This window comes from Podarcis tiliguerta (genome assembly GCF_965153285.1).
Source record: "Podarcis tiliguerta genome assembly, chromosome: 5".
NCBI classification, from domain to species: Eukaryota; Metazoa; Chordata; class Lepidosauria; order Squamata; family Lacertidae; genus Podarcis; species Podarcis tiliguerta.
Window position 1 is genome coordinate 13038604 of NC_139538.1, and position 21112 is coordinate 13059715.

The 21112-nt window shown below is 43.4% G+C and overlaps 1 protein-coding gene across 2 annotated transcripts in view; it reads right to left on the reverse strand.

The window, feature by feature from the left end:
- The window catches only part of NAALADL2 (N-acetylated alpha-linked acidic dipeptidase like 2), an 803264-nt gene that overhangs the window by 766601 nt on the left and 15551 nt on the right, over positions 1-21112 (reverse strand). For both annotated transcript variants that reach the window (XM_083442084.1, XM_083442080.1), the window contains exon 4: positions 280-343. The gene's annotated coding sequence lies outside the window, so the exon portion shown is untranslated. The remainder of the gene's footprint in view (positions 1-279; positions 344-21112) is intronic.

Genomic DNA, 21112 nt, shown 5'->3' on the forward strand with positions numbered 1-21112 from the left:
TGTTCCATTATTTCTTTTAACAAAACAGCTGCTGTTTGTAGCGTTCCCTAAATATTACCTGTAACACTTCAAAATTGGAGGGGGAATGTTATGAAACATGATCACCATTCCTTTTTGGTCACATTCTGCTACAGGGAATGTCGCACTAACGTCGTTACAGACAATATTGCTTTTCTTTGGTTCTTTCCGGAGGAGTCGAGGGAAAGCAGGAGAAAGCCTGAACAGTGTCCCCAAACGCTTACACAGACAGGAGCAAAAGGTCAGGCACACAGAACTTACCCTGGGCCGGATGCGAAAGGTCCGGAACCATCATACGCTATTTCCCCGCGTCCACCTGAGAAATCTGAAAAGGGAAAGTAACAAAGACAGTTTGTGACAAAGCTGACACAAAGTACTCCAAAAGGAGCCAAATCAATTGTGACATTTTTCATTTATTTGTAAATGCCTCCTTGGCAGGACACTCACTCAAGACGACAGTTGCCTCTTACGGAATGGAGGAGGTGATGGCGAAATAGAAGGACTCTTGACAGCCGCTTTAATGAGATTCTGCGTTAAGATCACTCTAACACTTTTTCTCCCCCCCCCCTCTGTTCGTTCACTCTTAGTCTTCCATACCCCTAATTTATGGGAGGGGGAGGAAGCCTTCGATGTAGGAAAACCCCACCACCTTGCCCTTTTGTCAATTTCCATTTCTAGTTCATTGTGTCCTACTTCTAAGCCCGTCTCCTCCTCCCCTAATAAATAAATAAATCACAAAGCAATATGTCAAGAAAATGTAAATAGTACAGGACATTGATTATCTTCTGGCCCAATTCCACCAATTTTGCTAGGGTGCAAGTTATCTTACTCAGCAAGCAATTCTGCTGCAGAAAATGAGATCTTTGACCTGCTGCTCAGAATTTGCAAGGAATGGACAGCCTACCTTGAAGAATAATCGGTGTTTGAGCCTCTTTCTCACTAGCCACTTTGGGGATTATCATGATTCCTAAACTGCCTGCCAAAACCGTTTGGCTATGATGGAGTCTGTGGGTTTTCATTGTTCTTGCTTGTTATTGGGGAGCTTATATTTCCACCTGGAATTCCTTTTATGAGTGATTACTGAGAGCAAACCCATGCAACAAGAACAGCCTTTGATGCACTGTGATTCTAGTGGTTCCGACTCTGTCACACATTGAGAGAAATTATTGGTCGCTGTGTGGTCAGGTGGACATTCTGTACTATCTAGAGCAGGCATAGTCAAACTAGGCCATCCAGATGGGACTACAATTCCCATCATCCCTGACCACTGGTCCTGCTGCCTAGGGATGATGGGAGTTGTAGTCCCAAAACATCTGGAGGGCCGAGTTTGTCTATGCCTGATCTAGAGGTATGGTGGCAGTCCTTGAAATACTAGTCTGGTATGCTTCCAGTGGCAAAGTATATTTGATTTACAAATCCCAATTATCAGCTGTGGAAATGGACCCTTTTCCTCACTGGAAAACTTCTAGGCATTGCATGCCATTGGTGGTCAGTGCTGGAAGCAAAAGTGACATTTAATGGTTTTAATTATTATACCCTGCCTCTCTGGCTGGGTTTACCTTTTAACGCTCACCTACATTCCAGGGACGCGGGTGGCGCTGTGGGTTAAAGCCTCAGTGCCTAGGGCTTGCCGATCGAAAGGTCGGCGGTTCGAATCCCCGTGGCGGGGTGCGCTCCCGCTGTTCGGTCCCAGCGCCTGCCAACCTAGCAGTTCGAAAGCACCACTGGGTGCAAGTAGATAAATAGGGACTGCTTACTAGTGGGAAGGTAAACGGCGTTTCCATGTGCGGCTCTGGCTCGCCAGAGCAGCGATGTCACGCTGGCCACGTGACCCAGAAGTGTCTTCGGACAGCGCTGGCCCTTGGCCTCTTTGAGTGAGATGGGCGCACAACCCTAGAGTCTGTCAAGACTGGCCCGTACAGGCAGGGGTACCTTTACCTTTACTTACATTCCAGCCATGGAAAAGTCAGAGGTTTATGCTCATACCTTTCCCCACCCAGGCCAGAGAGCGACATGAACACATTTCAAGTACACCTTCCAGACAGCCCCTCCCCCCAATATTTTATTTTGTTTTTATTTGTTGCATTTGTATGCCAGGTTTTTCTCCAAGGAGCTCAAGCTAACATACATGGTTACCCCCCCTCCATCTCATTGAATTCTCACAACAACCCTGTGAGGTAGGTTAGGCTGAGAGGCAATGAGTAGCCCAAGATCACCAGGTGAGCTCTATGGCTGAGTGTGGATTTGAACTCTGGTCTTCAAGGTCGTAGTCTGACACTCTTAACCATTGTACCAGAGTAGAGCATTAAATGCATTAAACTAGTAAAAAAACAACCCAAAAAACAAAAAACCTATTATACTAGGGGGAAATGATTTGAAAAAATGTGTGTATTGTGAGATATTGCATACAAAAACAAGTATGTTGGGGGAAATGCAATGAAATGCTGGTGGATTTTAATAAGTGTTTTTAAATGAAATAAATAATAATTTAGTCAGTAGAATCATAGAACTGTAGAGTTGGAAGGAACCCTGGAGTCATGCAGTTCAACCCCCTGCAATTCAGGAATCCTGCCCTGATTAACAGCCAAGAAAAAAGCACACCAAGAACTCAGGCCAATGTAAGTTTCAATAGTTGGAGTGGTCCCTACTCGCAAATCAATAGTCAATAGTAACAAAAACTAATCCACTCAAAAGTATGTATTCTGTGATGGACTACATGGAATTGGTGGAAATGACTGGCAGAATCCGAGACCAGGGAGAAGAGTCGGTGGAAGAAGATTGGAAAAAATTTAAAGTATATTTACAGAAATACTGCAAAATTAATGAATGTTAGTAGAATGCTGGAATGAAGTTATATGGTTTTAGCAGAAATGTTTTAAGAATTAAGCAAAAACTGATTGTTAATGGGCCAAAGTGGAAAATATAAAGTTAGACTGTGTTAAGATAAAGTATAGAACAAAAATTGAGAAAGATGGAAAGGATTTGCTGAAATAGCTAATTGAACTAGAATACAAAGAAGGGAGGTGTGAGGAGGTCGATGAAACAAGTAAATGAATGATAAAGATATGGAAATATTGGATGTGTTTTTAAATGTTTTTGTTTTTCTTGTTGTTTTGATGTAACTTTTTTTGTTTTTCTTCTTATTTTTGATGTATTGTTTGTTAAATTTTTTATTGTTCTTTTTTCTTTCTTTTTCTTTTTTCTCTTCTGTAACTATCAAACTTTTAATAAATACATTTTTTTAAAAAAAGTATGTATTCTGGTTAACAGCCAGACACAATGACCACTTTACCATAGGCTATAATTTAATTTTTTGTGAATAATAATAATGTATTATTACTATTTTTATTATTAGTTGCTTGTTACTTGGAGGTCTACAAGTCACTTAAAACACAGTTAAATGCACAGATAAATATATTATACCATTTATATAGAGAGAGAAAGAAACATACAATCCCCTTAACAGCCATAGGCAGCTTTGGTGGCATGCTAATAGCAATGTGGAAACATGGAGAACTGGACTTAAGATTGGGAAAAAATGAGGACCTGAGGGAAACCAAAATGTTGTGCATCGCTACTGGGGTGGGATGTAAGGGGAGAGACAGCTACCAGGAATGCAGAGTAGTGCCTTCTGCAGCATGTCAGCATTCCTCTGCAGATGCATTGATGAGGAAAGGACTCCCCAAAAGATGGGAAGTTCTCAAACCACTGCACTTGGAAGTTCAAATGCTCTGGCACAATGGCGACTTCCAAAGCGACTTTTAATTACAATGCCTTTAGACTGCAGGCTTCTTCCAAGGACTGCAATTTTACGCCCTTTAAATCACAGAACATTTGCTAAATATGCCGGGTGCCCCATCCCAAACTGCTTGAACCATACCGAGATGACATTCTTCTGGCATCAAAGGAAAGATTAGTTCTCCAAGCAGTCAAATTATGCTTTATTCAGCCTTTTACTCTAGTAACTCAGTAATAATGCTTCAGTGGGTTGACTTAACATTCCCCCCTTTTCAGCAATAAATTCACAAGCCATCAAGCTGAGACAAGAAGGATGGGTTTCAAGTTCTCATTTATCATTACTTTAATTGGTCTACAATTGCTCCTGACTAATTATTGCCCCTACAGGCCAACTATTAACTCAGTGTGTTTTAAAAGGGATTGGCTTTGAAAAAGTTACTTTGCAGTAACGAGGTTCCATTACTATGAATCTTTCATGCTTTCTCTCTTCCCCCTCCATTCAAGGCTATGGTTCAGTCCATATGTAATGAATAAACCCTGCTTGTAGTTCCTTGTTTGGAGAACAAGAACAAACCATTGTTTGTCAGTTCATACGTAATGGCAAACTATGGTTTGTACCACAGAATTGTTCATTATAGTGCCATAACTCTTCATAGTGCTTACAAAGCACAAAACAAGCTAACAGTATAAGGGTGCTATTCAGCTAGGTTTTACTTAGCATAGACCCACTGAAATTAATAGACCTAACTTAAGAAGCAATCCTAAACCTGGGAAGACAGAGGAAGCAACACCAGCTTAAGTTAAACTGGTGTAAAAATGCCAGTACACTGGTACCTTGGTTCTCAAACTTAATCTGTTCCGGGAGTCTGTTCAACTCCCAAAACCATTCAAAAACCAACGCGCAGCTTCCAATTGGCTGCAGGAGATTCCTGCACTCAGTTGGAAGCTGTGTCAGACGTTCAGCTTCCAAAAAAACGTTTGCAAACCGGAACACCCACTTCCGGGTTTGTGGCATTTGGGAGCTGATTTGTTCGGCAACTGAGCTGTTTGAGAACCAAGGTACGACTGCACAAAACTCCATTCAGGAGTGGAGCCTAAGCTTGGCAGAGGAAAAAATGAGCCTTGAAAATAAGAGTTGCAGCACTTTTTTCATTTGCTTAACTAACACAGGGTTACCAAGGCACATTGCCGAGCTGAACAGACAGGATCCAGCTTAAGTCTCCTCTATGGTCCTACCCCCACCACTCCCCCAGAATGCCCTCTTTTCAGGGCTTTTAGCTGCCTCAGATCTTCCAGGCTTGGATCAGCTCAGCCAGTGAGCCCGGGATGAGGGACTTAGGTCAGCATATCTCCAGCTGAGCCAGGGACTTACACTGGCAAAGCCTGGCTGATGCAGCCAAAGATCCACCACATCCAAACATGCTCATCCCTGCAGTTCTAGCATTAAGAATGTACCCTAAGAGATGCTCATTAATTTCAACAGGTCTTCTCATAAAAAAACCTATGGGGGGCACCTTAAAATTAGACACAGGAAAAACAAAAAAGAAAATGAAAGTGGATGAGACATAGAAGCAATTTGCCATCCTTCCACAACCACAACTTACATCAGTCCCATTCACCATGACCACCAGGGATGTTGGCAGTTTTAGTCCACACAAGTTGAATGGCACCAAGTTGTGGAAGGCTGCACTATCTTCCCGTTAGTTATAACAGGACAGGAGAAGCCAACATGGTGACCTTAATTCATTGCTGCAACTCAACTCTCATTAGCCCCACAAGTATGGCCAACAAGAGGGCAACCTAGGTGATAAAGGGTCTGGAAACCAACTCTTATGAGGAACAGTTGACATAATTGGGTATTGTTTAACCTGGGAAAGAGGAGACTGAAGGGGGGGGGGGAATACAATAGCCATTTTCAAAAATCTTAAGGGCTGCCACATGGAAGATAGAGTGAGCTTATTTTCTCCTGCTTTGGAAGCTACGACCCGAACCAATGGCTTCAAGTTACAAGAAAGGCGATTCTGACCAAACACCAGGAAGAACTTTCTGGCAGTAAGAGCTGCTCAGCAGTGGAATGACACTGGCAAGGGGTGACACACCTTCCTTCATTGGAGATTGGGTGAAGATCACTTCATTGAAGATTAGGCAGAGGTTGGGTGGCCCTCTGTCATGGATGATCTAGTTGAGATTTCTGCATTGTTGGGGTTGGACTGGTGTCCCTTCCAAATCTACAGTTCTATGATTGTATGATAACACATGTTAAATAATGAATGCAAACTACAGGTTACTCTTCCATTTCCTTTAAAAACCGTCTAAAAGCCGATTATAATTGCATATTACAGGGCACTTCCTTTCCCTCCACCCTCCCTTTTCTCTCAAGGACTTGCCATCAAGTGAGAAAGCATTTCTCTACTGGTATCTGCACTTGAGGAAAGGTTACCTCTAACTCTGAAAGAAGGGCCTTGTTTATTTCCAAGACATCAATTGCCATTTGCTTGTGTTAGGTTCCCAATCATTTATTTTCTTTAAGAAATCAATTCAAAGGGGGTTGAAGAAAAAGAAAAGCCATGAAATTGAGCAGGCAGGTAACCAACGTTTAGATAAGATACATAATTGTGCAGTTTGATGATACAATAACTTTCCCAAGGGATACAAACGACCTGATAATTCAAGACTGGCAATGTCAAAACGAAGGTATAAATTGCACCCTTCTCCCTCCTTCTTCTCCTCTGGGTTGGGATAAATATAATTTCTCACTGCACTGTATGTCTCTCTTTTAAGCCTCAGGTGGTTTTAACTTAATGAGATTAGTTCCAGCAGGGAGCGAAATCCCATGAGATAGGATTAGTATTTTATCTGTTTTCTCCCCATCCAGCACGTTCAGTGTAGTCAATCTTGATGACGTGATGCTATTGTTGCCATTTGGTCCTTGTTTCCAAATGTAACACCATCTCCTAGCTCCATCATCAAAGCTCTGGTGGAACGTAAAGGGCTTGCTTAAAACATGTCTCGGGAGAGAAAGCAGGAACTCTATTATCCTTTCCTCGAAATTTGATGATTCCATATCTCTGTCCCCCAAACCTGTTTTCAATGTAAACATCATAAAGCAAAGTGGGCAGGATGCAATGGAATATGAAAGATACTGCCTCTCTCATCTGTGAGACTTCCAGCTCACACTACAGCCCCTCTGATAGGTTGACCCAGCCACTCTGGGTGGCTTCCAACGTATATAAAAACATAATAAAACATTATGCAATAAAAGATGCCTGATACACGGCTGCCTTCAGATGTCTTCTAAAAGTTGTGTAGTTCTTTATCTCCTTGACATCTGAAGGGAGGGTGCCACCACCGATAAGGCCCTCTGCATGGTTCCCTGTAACTTCACTTCTCTCAGCAGAAGACCCTCGGAGGAGGACCTCAGTGTCTGGGCTGAACAATGGAGGTGGAGATGCTCCTTCAGGTATACAGGACCGAGGTCATTTAGGGCTTTAAAGGTCAGCACCAACACTTTGAACTGTGCTCGGAAATGCACTCGGAGCCAATGTAGGTCTTTTAGGACAGGTGTTATATGGCCCCGATGACCACTCCCGGTCACCAGTCTAGCTGCTGCATTCTGGATTAGAGTTTCCAAGTCACCTTCAAAGGTAGCCCTATGTGGGTGCATTGCAGTAGTCCAAGCAGGAGATAACCTGAACATGTACCACTGTGGCAGGGCAGTGTGCAAGCAGGTAGGATCTCAGCTGGCATAGCAGATGAAGCTCTGCTCTGGACACAGAATTAACCTGAACCTCCATGGACAGCTGTGAGTCCAAAATAACTCCCAGGCAGTGCACCTGGTCCCTTAAGGGCACAGTTTCTTTATTCAGGACCAAGGAGTCCCTCAGCCCTACTGTCTCCCAGAAACAATACTTCTGTCTTGTTGAGATTCAATCTCAATCCATTAGCCGTCCTCCAGACACTCACACAGGGCATTCACCACCTTCACTGGCTCCAAATTAAATTAGAGGTAGAGCTGGGTATCATCCGCATACTGATGAACACCCGTGATTATTTCTTCTAGTGGTTTCATATAGATGTTGAAAAGCATGGGGGAAGAGGACAGAGCCCTGAGCTACTCCACAAGTGAGATTCTGGTGGGTTGCTTTACCCATAAGGACAATTTTCAGAAATAGTCTAGTCGCTTTCTTACAGGGGACCAGTGACTGCAATTCTGGAGAAGAAGATGAAGATGAAGATGATGATGAAGAAGAAGAAGAAGAAGAGCATCCTGCAACAGATTGCTCCATGGAGTGCTTCTGTTTGGGTATCTAGGTCATATCTACATTATACATTTAAAGCACTTTAAATCTTCTTGTTGTTGTTGTTTAGTCGTTTAGTCATGTCCGACTCTTCGTGACCCCATGGACCAGAGCACGCCAGGCACTCCTGTCTTCCACTGCCTCCCACAGTTTGGTCAAACTCATGTTAGTAGCTTCGAGAACACTGTCCAACCATCTCGTCCTCTGTCGTCACTTTCTCCTTCTGCCCTCCATCTTTCCCAACATCAGGGTCTTTTCCAGGGAGTCTTCTCTTCTCATGAGGTGGCCAATGTATTGGAATCTCAGCTTCAGGATCTGTCCTTCCAGTGAGCACTCAGGGCTGATTTCCTTAAGAATGGATAAATCTTGTGGCTTCCCTCAAAGAATCTAGGGAATTGTAGTTTCTTAAGGCAGGGCTGCATTTCCCAGCACCCTTAACTCTAATTCCCAGGAGTCTTTGGGGGAAGTCACCACTGTTAAAGGTTGGATAACAGGGATTCGGGATTCTTTAGCTGTGATTCTTGCATTGCAGGGGTTGGACCTCTTGACCCTTTTGTGCCACCCAGTTCTACAATTCTATTATTACATGTGAATAACATACAGATTGTACAATCGTTGAAAGTAATGTGTAAATACCCTTCATGAGACTAATAGTGAGAGGAAAGAAAGTGGAAATATAGAAAAGGATGCAGTCCAACCAAGCAACCTGTTAAGACAACTGTCCTGTTTTCTTCCTGGGAGGGTCACGATAGCTAACTTTAATTCCATTGAGAGCAGAAAATATCTACTAAACACCACTGCAAGCTATCTGCATCAGAGCACTGGGATGGAAACATTTGTCATAAAGATAATTCTGCATAGACATGAGCCCTCTACCCTGCTTCCACTCCTATACTTTGTCTTCCATTTTTATATAAATGAATGATTCACTCTTCCTGATTCCAAGTTCAACTGGGAGAATTTGCTGCAGCTTTTAGTTCCTTCACCCATTTATTTGCATCTTTCCACACACAAGAAAAACTATATACACATCCCTCACTATCTCACCACAGCTTAAAATGAGAAAACAACTAATATAAAAAACTGTTGTGTATTCTAACATCTCATTATATGTTAAACACAGAAAAACAGACATAAAACAGCAGACATCCGAAAAGGGGGAAAGTAGTTCTTTTTTTTACTGACAGATGATCTGATTCCATTTACTGTAGCTGCTACAGTAAGTATTGCACTTCACTTAGAACACAATGGTGTTAAGAGAGATTTGTGACGGCATGATTTCTGCCTTTTTAGGGAGCAAGTTACCCAGGGCTGATGTCAGATGGTATCACTGGAAATTTCTCCCCACAGAAGGAGGTTTGGCATCTTCATTGTACCCTGAGTTAAGCTAAAGGTGCACCCCTTTTTCCCCTGGTCTTTGAAACCAGAGGTAAATGATATTCCTGCAGAGAAACTGGTAAAATATGGGCTGGATGAGGTAACTGTTAGGTGGATATGTAGCTGGTTCACTAAAGGTAAAGGTAAAGGGACCCCTGACCCACGGACGACTCTGGGGTTGCAGCGCTCATCTCACTTTATTGGCCGAGGGAGCCGGCGTACAGCTTCCGGGTCATGTGGTCAGCATGACTAAGCTGCTTCCGGTGGAACCAGAGCAGCCCACGGAAACGCCGTTTACCTTCCCGCCAGAGAGGTACCTATTTATCTACTTGCACTTTGACGTGCTTTCGAACTGCTAGGTTGGCAAGAGCAGGGACCCAAGAACGGGAGCTCACCCCGTCGTGGGGATTCGAACCGCTGACCTTTTGATCAGCAAGCCCAAGAGGCTCAGTGGTTTAGACCACAGCGCCACAGCACTAACTGAACCTAAAGAGTGCTCACTAATGGTTCTCCAGCATCCAGGGGGGAAAGTGACAAGTGGGGTGCCCCAGGGTTCTGTCCTGGGCCCATTATTTTTCAACATCTCTATAGATAACTTGGGTGAAAGAATTGAGCGGATGCTCATCAAATCTGCAGAAGACACCAAACTGGGAGGGGTAGCTAATGCTGCAGAAGACAGAATCAGGATTCAAATGACTATAACAGATTGGAGAACTGGGCCCAAACTAACAAAATGAATTTCAACACGGACAAATGTAAGGTCCTGCACTTAGGCAGGAAGAACCAGATGCACAAATATAAGATGGGGGACACCTGATTTACTAGCAGTACATCTGAAAAGGATCTAAGTCAGGCTTCCTCAACCTTGGCCCTCCAGATGTTTTGAGACTACAATTCCCATCATCACTGGTCCTGCCAGCTAGGGGTCATGGGAGTTGTAGGCCAAAACATCTGGAGGGCCAAGGCTGAGGAAGCCTGATCTAAGTGTCCACTTACTTAAGATTGGAAATTTGAAAGCAGAATTTGGGTGGCTGTCTGTCATGGATGCTTTAGCATTGCAGAGTTGGATTAGATGACCATTGGGATCCCTTCCAACTCTAACATCCTATATTTTAGGACCCATCCTATTATTCTCATTGTAAATTTTAACAGATTTTAACTTAATTGAATATTGTATTTTTACATTGTTGTAACCCACCTTGGGACCCTATAGTGAAGAGTGGATAAGAAATCTAAATTAAAAAAAAAAAAAAAATTCATCATCATGGTTTGCATTAAACCATTCTCAGCGTAGGCCCACTGAAAATCATGGGCCATTAATTTCAGTGGGTCTATGCTGAATAGTCCAGCAGCATCTGCATCATATTAAAATAAAATATTGTAGTGTTAATAGTATCAACATGGTGACCAACCTCTGCGGAATGCTCAGCAGCTCATTTCCAGGCTGGAAGTGAGTCACTGCTATTGGTGGTAACCAGATGCAATGCCATGTCATGGCTGTTATGTGTGAAGGGAGGAAGGGGGCACAGCAGGTGTCCCAATAATTGTGGACCCTGAGTGGTTGGCCGTGGGCCCTTCTGAGCACCCAGCCCTTCAGCAGATGCCTGACCATACCAATACCTGCAGACACCATCTCTGTTTCCCCAAATTCATAAGTCTCTAAATGTTTCCATTACACTACATCAGTCCTAAGTTATAAGTTTCTACATTGCCAGGTATTAAGAAAGGTTTTCACCTTGGGCCAGTAATTATGTCGTGGCCAACTCCCAGATCTGATGTCTTGTTTGACCCTAGGACAACACGCTGGTGAAACCTCCTCCGCACAGAAAGAATACAGGCTTCTTCAACATAGTCAAATGTTTTGCTTCCGAAGAGGACGGAAACCATTTATCTTAACAAAGGACACATCTAAATTTCTGACATGCCCATCCACGAGTTGTCTCAGAGAAAAAGTCATTCTTGTATGCGATTTAACTTACATGGCTGGCTTTAGCTTAAGAAGAACGTGGGGGTGTTTTCTTTCGTTTTTCTCCTTCTGGTTTTGCATTCATGAATCTGCTTAACCTTTTCCCTCGACACCATATATTCCCTCCTATTAATTCTCTCTTCTTCGCTCTCTGTAGACACCGTTTTCTGTCTCTCTGCCTCAAATGTGCGGCAGTCAAGGGCTCGTCAAATGATGTGCTTGATAGACCTCTTTAAAAAGAATGCAGAGAGGGGGCTTTGTTTGGCTGTAAGCTTCACGAAGAACCATCTGGAAAATGAGACTGCAAGAAAACAAAGAGTGTAGTACTGGGGCATGGGGCCTTTTTCAGCTGATGGGCCACACTTCCTTTTGGTGAAGCCTTCTGGGGGGTCTCATGTCATTGTGGGTGGGGCCAGAGGCAAAGGAGGGTAGAGCAGTAAATGCAGGTGTTTCCCTGGGGCAGATGGGGCTCATCAACCTGAGGTCAAAACCAGCACTTTGAATTGGGCCCAGAAACTAATTGGTAGCCAGTGCAGTTAGGCCAATGTCATATTTTGTGGTGACAAGGGTCATGACAACGCATGACATTTTTCTATAATTCAGTTATGCAACATTATTTACAAAGCCATTTCAGAATGTGTGTGTGTGTGGAGGGGGTCTCTGTTCACAGTAATACAACTGATAGTCAATGGGGACCTTGCAAGTTCTACAGCATGTAAAATCTACATAGTAAGGCAAGTGTGAACAAGACTGCAGGAAGATCTATGTATTAGATGAACCACAAGGAAGAGGTTTGGGTTAACACTATGTAACAATGATGGGGACATGGAGGAAATCAAAAGGTACTGAAAGGACAGGACAGGAAGTGAATGGAGGTTGAACTCTTATATTCTCTTGTCTGGTCAGCTTTCCCCATGTGCTTTGCTGGGTCAGTGGAGACATGATTTTACTCTTCCACGAGGGCACAGCCGATTAACCTAACGAACTAGTGAGGACTTTCCTTGGCAAGGAAGAAAGCTGCTGGCGTCCAGATGATCTAACGACTGAAGACAAGTTACGCAAGTCTGAAGAAATGTGGAAAACTTTTAAGAAATAGTTTTGGTCCAAGATAAAATAACATGGAAAGGAAAGGACAGAAGTTGTCAAGAGACCATTACTACCTGGGAGGTTGCTTCACACACACACACCAGTTTTAACTATACTTTAATACATATTGATTGATGTGTTGAAAGTTTCATTGCAGTGCACATTAGATTAGGGCTGCTGAACTGACTTGATATGCTATATTATATGACAGCTAGGAAAATTAAAAGCCCTCAAGCTGTGATCTCATCGGATCTTAGAAGCCAAAACCATGTTAGTAATGGAGTGGGGAAGTTGTTTACAGGCTCAGGTGATGCAGAAGAAAGAGAGACAGCTCTCCATTTCAAATTAGCCAGTCAAAAACAAAGACTTGTTGAGATTGCATGTATAGGGTGCCATAATAGAAAGCAGCCTTCCCCAGATGGTGCCCTCAGGCGATATAGGACAAGTCTCTTTGTCCCACAGAACATAAGTTTTGCATCAAGCCAGTGGTCCATCTAGTTCCGCATCCTGTGGATAACCAGATGTTCATGGGAAGCCTACAAGCAGGACCAGAACACAACAGTACTCTCCCCACTTGTATCTCTCAGCATCTGGCATTGGGCACACTGGCTCCAACAGTGGAGGTAGAACTTAGCCTTTTCCTTCATGGAAAAGAATTGTGAGGGGAGAGACTCCACCAGGCAAGGCCTTCTTCCACTTGCCTTGCCCCACCCTCCAGTTTCTGCTTCTCAATTTGTATTGTATTATTTTATGCACTGTGGCTTGCCATTGTTTTATTGCTTGTAGTTTTGAAATTATTTATTGTAATTGTTAAGAGTGGGTTTCTGTTTAATTTTTATATGCTGATATTATTATTCTATACTAGTCTAATGATGGTTGAATGTTACTCTATTTGATGTAGATTGCTTATTTTAAAGCTGTTTTATTATCACATTTTTGTATTGCATTAGATTGTTATAAGGTGTACGTTCTTTGTTTCTTCAGTTTGTAAACTGCCTTGAGTATTGTAAGATAGAAAGGCGGAATACAAATTAAAAGTGATGATGTTGATGATGATGGATTTCTCTAATCCTCTCAGTAATCCAAATTGGTGGCTATCCCGACTTTTTGTGCAAGCAAATTTCCCTACTTCAACTATGCACTGTGTGCCTGCCCTGAATCTTCCAACATTCAGCTTCATTCAACATTCCTGAGTTCTAGTGTTATGAGAGATTGGGGGGAATGGGACATTTCTCTATCCACTTTGTCCAAACCCTGCATAAGTGAATACACCGCTGTCATGTTGCTTCCGAGTTAGCTTTTCTGTAAACTAAAAAGCTCCAAATGATATAACCTTTCCTCAAAGAGGAGTTTTTCCACCCCCTTGAGTATTTTGGTTGCGCCTTTCTTAACCAGCTCTATTACATCATTTATGAGTTGAGGTGTCCAGATGATGGAAGACGTCTTCAGGAAAAAATGGTCAGGGAAGACTCCCAACAATCATCTCTTCTGATGGTGATAGAATGTATTTCTGAGCTAAGCAGCTATGGGCTTCACTAATATCTGAATGGGAGAAATGTTCTGGGCCTGAACCTTTAAAATGAAGGCTGAAAATCTATGGTTCGGAGTGTGGTGTGTGTGTGTGTGTGTGCACCCCTGCAAAAGGCTGATCTTAGTGATTCTGACGAGACAGTGAGAACGGTGATTTCCAAAAGCACACAGCATCAAAGCAACTTGAGGTTTTACAGGGTAAACTAAGCACTTTCAATTGCACCAGGAGCACTGTTGATAGGCAGAGTTAGGTACTCAAGCACTTAGCTAGCAGAAGCCTGCCGGGATCTGTTTTGTTATTTTGAGTGGGCCATCGCTTTATCCACTGGCTCAAGGAGCAGCATTTTCTACATGATGTGATCAGTTATATATTATCAGATGTCCATTGTGAAGGTGAAATATCGCTTTAGGAGGCATAATTCAGATCTTTCCCTTCTCTTTTCCTCCTTGCCCTCCCTTTCAGATTTTATGTTCCATTGACTTTATCATTACCATAAAGAATAGCACAGACTCTCCACTTCATTGCTGGGGAAAGGATCCCTCTGCCCAATTTTAAGCAAATAAACCTAGAAGCAGCACTTATCTTAGACATTAGATAACCTTGAGTGTTAAACCTTCGCTGCCACTTCTTTGCTTTCAGCTCTCCATGCCTAAAACAAAACAAACAAACACCACACCTAAGCGTGACCTTGGACAAAACAATGCTAAATTGGCTGGCAATTTTTTAGGAGGCACTGCCATTATTAACTTGCAATTTTTTCATTTTAGCCTGCCACTGATGCTTGGCAGCTTAAAATTTTTCATTTTCGCACTTGGATGAAGCTCACTGAAGTAGAGATTATGGAGATAGTGATGGTGAATTTTTTTACCGAGGGATCTTTCCACCTTTTCATTCTGTCAAATCAGGATAAAAATACAAAAGAGTTTCTCTTTAATGTATGGTTCATCAGCTGGGTATATCAGGATCAACTGGAAAAGTTAAAACTGTCCTTGGGCATTGCTGAGTCTGAATTGTGAAAATCAAAGTATCATCAAAAATCAAGAATGCCGATTACTTCCACCAGCCAACATTCACTCGCAGAGGAACAAGGCTCTGTGTGTTCTAAGGATGAACAATTAGTCCATTTCCGTTCTATGTAAATTTTGCATGTGAGTAAATAGGGCTAACTCCCCCTCCCTAAGGTCCTAATGTTGATCATGCTTCCCATAAGGTAAAGGTAAAGGGACCTCTGACAATTACGTCCAGTCGTGGCCAACTCTGGGGTTGCTGCGCTCATCTCGCTTTATTGGCCAAGGGAGCCGGCGTACAGCTTCCAGGTCATGTGGCCAGCATGACTAAGCTGCTTCTGGCGAACCAGAGCGGCGCACAGAAACGCTTTTTACCTTCCCGGTGGAGTGGTACCTATTTATCTACTTGCACTTTGACGTGCTTTTGAACTGCTAGGTTGGCAGGAGCTGGGACCGAGCAATGGGAGCTTACCCCATCGCAGGGATTCGCATAGCTCCTATTTAAACAACAGCAACAACAAAACAACAGTCATATTATGTGCAATCACACATTTAAAGTATCAAGTAGTTTTATTCTTGGTAACCATCCACAGTAAAAAGGTAAAGGACCCCTGGATGGTTAAGTCCAGTCAAAGGTGACTATGGGGTTGTGGCGCTCATCTCACTTTCAGGCCGAGAGAGCTGATGTTTGTCCACAGACAGCTTTCCCGGTCATGTGGCCAGCAGGACTAAACTGCTTCTGGCGCAACGGGACACCATGATGGAAGCCAGAGCGCATGGAAATGCTGTGTCCCATCCACAGTATCTGGCTGTAAACTACCTGTAATTAATATTCCTGGCTATGCCCTTCCCCTACCTCAGCCAGGTTCTTGCAACAGCATTGTTTTATTATTCTTTTTTTACAATTGCACGGTCAAATCTGATTGGCAATTTATTATGAGGTCATCCAATTCATGGCATGGACTGTGACAAGAGTGGAATCACCAGTATTTCATGAAGGAATTCAAAAAATCAAGTGTGGGTCTGTAGGAAGCCATAGCAGCCAGCACAAATATCGGAGCCAAATAGGATTTAGAAAAAGTTGTAGATTGTAGAGTATACAGATGGTGAAAGTCACGTTTTTCCGTCGGCTCTTTCGAACTTTTGTTCATCCCATCACATTAGGATAAACATAAATTAATCGCCAATAGTTTTTATTCTACCAAGCCCTCTCTCCTTTCACCCTTTGTACAATAGGCTACATTCCAGCCATACAAATCTCAGAAAGTGTGTGTGTGTGCATGCACACACCCCACCTAACTCCATCAAGATAAGCAAGAGGCTTTATCACAGCTCAAGGACACATTCCAATCAGTTCGCCACATTTCTGCATCAGTCTGTGACCATCAGAAAATTTCATCAGCATTTTAGTATGTGCTTCTCAGAATAGACACACTTTTTGCAAGCTGTTTCCGCTAATATAAAGCCTTTTCGTATGCTATTTTTTACCAATGTATGCACGTTAACGCACACTTCCCCTGAATATATGCGCTATCTGTACACATCATTTGGTTGGAGAACCACACTGCAAAATTCAGTCTAGTGCAAATGTTGACTGACAGCTGCCTCTTGCTTTGCATATTGTTTCAGGAATGTGAATTAGCTAGGTTCAAGACGAGAACCAAACCAGATTATCTCCTGCATCCCCAAGCGCACCTGACTTTGGGCCTTACATTCCCCATATTAAAAAACCACCCTGCTGTTTCTGTGCTTCCAGGCAGGTGTCTGTAGAAAAAGACATTTATTGTTTCACCCCCTCAGGGGTTTATTTCATTGCCTAGCTAGATAACACTCCTACGTCTTATCCCTTTCCAGCAGCTGAACCCTAAATCCAGCTCTCCAAATCTCCAAACTTTTATTTGGTGCCAGTAAATCCCGAAGCGAGAACGCAGGAGACAACTTTCATAGTACAAAACAAAAGATGAGCGTGTCAGAGGGGACTCGTGTTTTTTTTATATTCCCAGCATGAGAAGAGTGCTATAAAATCGTTAGCATCCTCCAGGGCCTGCTTACAACTATGGCATCCATGTTCAGATCAATGAATCCTCGTTTTTTGTTTTTGTTTTGTTTTTAAAAAGCTAATTGCAAATTATTATTTATGCATGGACTTATCACATATTCTCCTAGGGGATTCACTTCAGACAGCCACCCTCCCTGGAAAGATGGCTGGCATTGAATTTAGATACACAGCTTGCAATCCAAAGCCTCTGTAACATAGCCTAAACTGTGGTCTATCAGGGAAGGGAGATTTCTATAGAACGTTTTACCTTCTCAATGTTCTTAATGCAGGAGTAGGGAACCTCTCCCCCAGGCAAACCCTCTGCACCTTCTTCAAGATCTTTTGTGTGGTTGGAATTCATCCTGGAATTTTAATGGTGCCCTTTGCTTGCCTGGATAGAGGTGTGCAAGGCAAGGCTGTAGAAGCATCTCATTTTTTGCACAGCTGGAGTGTAGCTGTACAAAGGTAAGAGTTGCATTCATTGCACCACCCACTTCCGCATCTGGCCCCACCCACCAATAGCAACTGGGCCCCAGGTTGCTCATGAGAAAATGAGGCCCTTGGGCTGAAATGAAAGTTCCCCACCCTAATTTACTGGTCCCAATTCAATGGATGAGGAAGAACTATCAGCATGGTCACCATGGTGCAATCACACCACTAGGAGCACTGGATTGGCATCTGCACTGTACCAACCTCCTTGCCACTGCATCCCTCCCCTTCCCAGTAAACATTGGTGACTCAGCTACTGGGAGATTAGGCGAGCGCTGCAACCCCACCACATCACCCACTACCAGTCAAAAGGCCTGTGGCATCATGACATCCGACGCCACAAGTCCTCTCCAACCAAAAGGCCTGTTGAAACTGATTCATATGCTTTTACCTACAAACTATGGCAATATCAAACAGGTAAAGGCCATTCTAATGCATATATTTCAATCTCAATACAGATATCAGGGTGTGATACAGAGACAGCTATCAGGACACTCGGTGATACAGAGTCAGGCCTTTTGCTTGAAAACCAACTTGGCCCCTCATCAGCCACTAGATCAGAGTTTCCCAAATTTGGGTCTTCAGCTATTTTGCGACTACAACTATCATCATCCCTGACCACTGGTCCTGCTAGCTAGGGTTGATGGGAGTTGTAGTCCAAAAATAGCTGGAGACCCTGATCTAGACGATCATCTCCCAAGCCACTGGGTCTCTCCCCAAAATCTAATTCCGCAGTCCTGTCCCAGTCATCCTCCTCTACTGACCAGCCCTGCCCAGATGTCTCCACAGGGCTTATGAGAGTGAGCACCACACAGGTTTGTAAGAGTAGGTCATCCCAAAGATGGGGCACCCAAGGGCTCTATCCTGCATTGCCGCATGTCAAGCTTCTCACAACATAGAACAATATTTCAACTAGGCATGGAAGTAGGAATCACTTTTTTAAAAGAGCCTAAAAATAGAGGAAATGAGAACACTATACAGAACAGGAGTCTTTCAGTGTTACGGTTCTAAGATTATTGCAGCCATTGACTAGCAGTTCTGCGCCCTTCATAACTAGTGGGATAAAGTAAAATAAAACTCGCTAACATAGAATAATACTCCCTTATTTCCAACTGAGTGCATGCATACATTACAGGGAAGCTTAGCTCTGAGTATCTACATATCTTGACAGTTTGTCATTTTTATCCAATTCATTTTTTAAAACTCTCCCTGTCAGATTGACTTAAATTGGAGGTGTGTGCTCAGCTGGTGAAATTTGCAGGGAATTCCCGTCTCTCAAATACAGCACACCCTTTGGCACTGCGAAAAATAAGAATTGTTGTGTGCTTCCCACTTCTTCAATCAATGAGAAGTTCCAGGTGCAGCACTTACTACAAAGAGACTAGTTTTCTTCAGGCCCGAGATCACTGGGTGATGATGATGATGATGATGATGATTACAATTTGGAGTAATTGGGATTATTTATAAATATACAAATTGAACAGAGATGGAAGGGAATTGTTTAAGTATTTCTAGGTATATAGAAAGCTGCCTTTTACCAAGTCCATCTAGCCAATATAGTCTACTTTGACTGACAGTGGCTCTCCAGGATTTCAAACAGGTGTACCTTTCAGCCCTGTCTGGAGTTGTCAAGGAAAGAAGATACTCTACAACAGAGCTATGTGGAATGAACAGGTAAGAACTCAGTCACTTAGCATGGCAGCACCAGCACTTGGGAACTCCTTGGCTATTGAGATCCAGCAGGCTGTACTCTTCACTGTACTCTTTTCAGCGCCTGCTATAAAAACATTCTTGTTTAGACAGTCCTCCCTCTGTTCCCCTCAGTAGGGAGTCAGCTATAACCACCACTCATCTCCTCCTCCTCTGGGGAGTAGCAGGAATCATTATATGGGCTGTGCCTTCCAAAGGCTGCTTGGAGGTCTGCTGCTGCTGTTCTCGAGTCTTCCCCTCTTGTTTATTGGAGCTCCCCTTCCCTTACAGAGCCAGTGTGGTGTAGTGGTTAAGAGCGGTAGATTTGTAATCTGGTGAACTGGGTTCGCGTCTCCGCTCCTCCACATGCAGCTGCTGGGTGACCTTGGGCTAGTCACACTTCTTTGAAGTCTCTCAGCCCCACTCACCTCGTAGAGTGTTTGTTGTGGGGGAGGAAAGGAAAGGAGAGTGTTAGCCACTTTGAGACTCCTTCGGGTAGGGATAAAGCGGGATATCAAATCCAAACTCTTCTTCTTCTTCTTACATAGCAATCCAATTCCGATGAGAGTCCTCTCCAGATCAAAACCTTGACACTCAGTGGCTGATTCATTTAGCAGGCCATCTTTCTCCTTTATCCAGAGCACGTCTGTTTCTTAAGTCCAAATGCAGATCCATCTTAAAAGAAACAGAAGTACCTCCACTCATGGAGACCACATTGGGGAGTTTCCAATACATACAGTGCTATGCACTCTGCATCCCTGCTCCCGCATTCCATCGGAGTGAGAGGCAGTTATAGGATGATCTGTGAGTGAAAGCTCTCCCCCCCCCCGACCCTTGGGCGGGGGGCTTGAGAGGATAATTACTCCCAGATTATCCTTAATTAACTGCACGGCTGGCACCCGCTATTGTGGGATCTGCTGTTCACCATGGCGGCATCACCGGAAGTCCTACACACTTTTAGGCACCAGGCGAAAACGTTCCTTTGGTTGATTTGATTGACAATCTATGCCCTATCCTATGTTGGGGGTGTTGGGGAGCTGTTATTGGGTTGTTGTTTTCCTAAGCTGATTATTTACTTTGTGGTATTATATAGTGGTACCTTGGGTTACAGACGCTTCAGGTTACGCGTTTTCAGGTTGCACACCGCACTGAACCTGGAAGTACAGGAACGGGTTACTTCCAGGTTTTGGCGCTTGCGCATGCACAGAAACACTGAATTGCGACCTGTGCATGTGCAGGCATGGCGCTGCGGGTTGCGAACGTGCTTCCTGCAAGGATCACGTTTGCAACCCGAGATTCCACTGTATCCCGATTTTATCTTGTGAACCACCCTGAGACCTGCAGGTATCAGGCAATATATTATTATATTAATGTCTAGGTTAATCAGTCCACTCTTCAGAGCCTGTTTTTACTCAGCAATGACACCAAGGGAATGACACCACATCATGACGCAGCATCAAACCTATAGGGCCATTCTGTGGGGGAACAGGAATGCAGCATCAGAAGCTCTGCCCCCATTTGAAGCAGCCACAGTTAGTACTGACCACAGTTTCTTGGGTTCAGATTGTTGTGGAGGGTAGGGTGATTAAAAAAATCAATCCTCCTGTCAGACTGGTAAATATCCCCTCATTTACCCAGTTTAGAATATTCCACCTTTCTTCAGTTAAGTTTCTTTTCATTCAGCCAAGTAAGCGGCTCAAGTATATGTCAAACAAAGCTTTAATAATAAAGAAAGTTCTAACACAGTAACATACTGCTTGAGAGAAATTAAAACCACATGATGAGGCAAGAATGACAGTTGGTCTAACTGAATTTAACTGAACATCCAAAGTGAAGGGGTCGATTCAGGAGCAGAACACAGAAGCCCCTCCCACC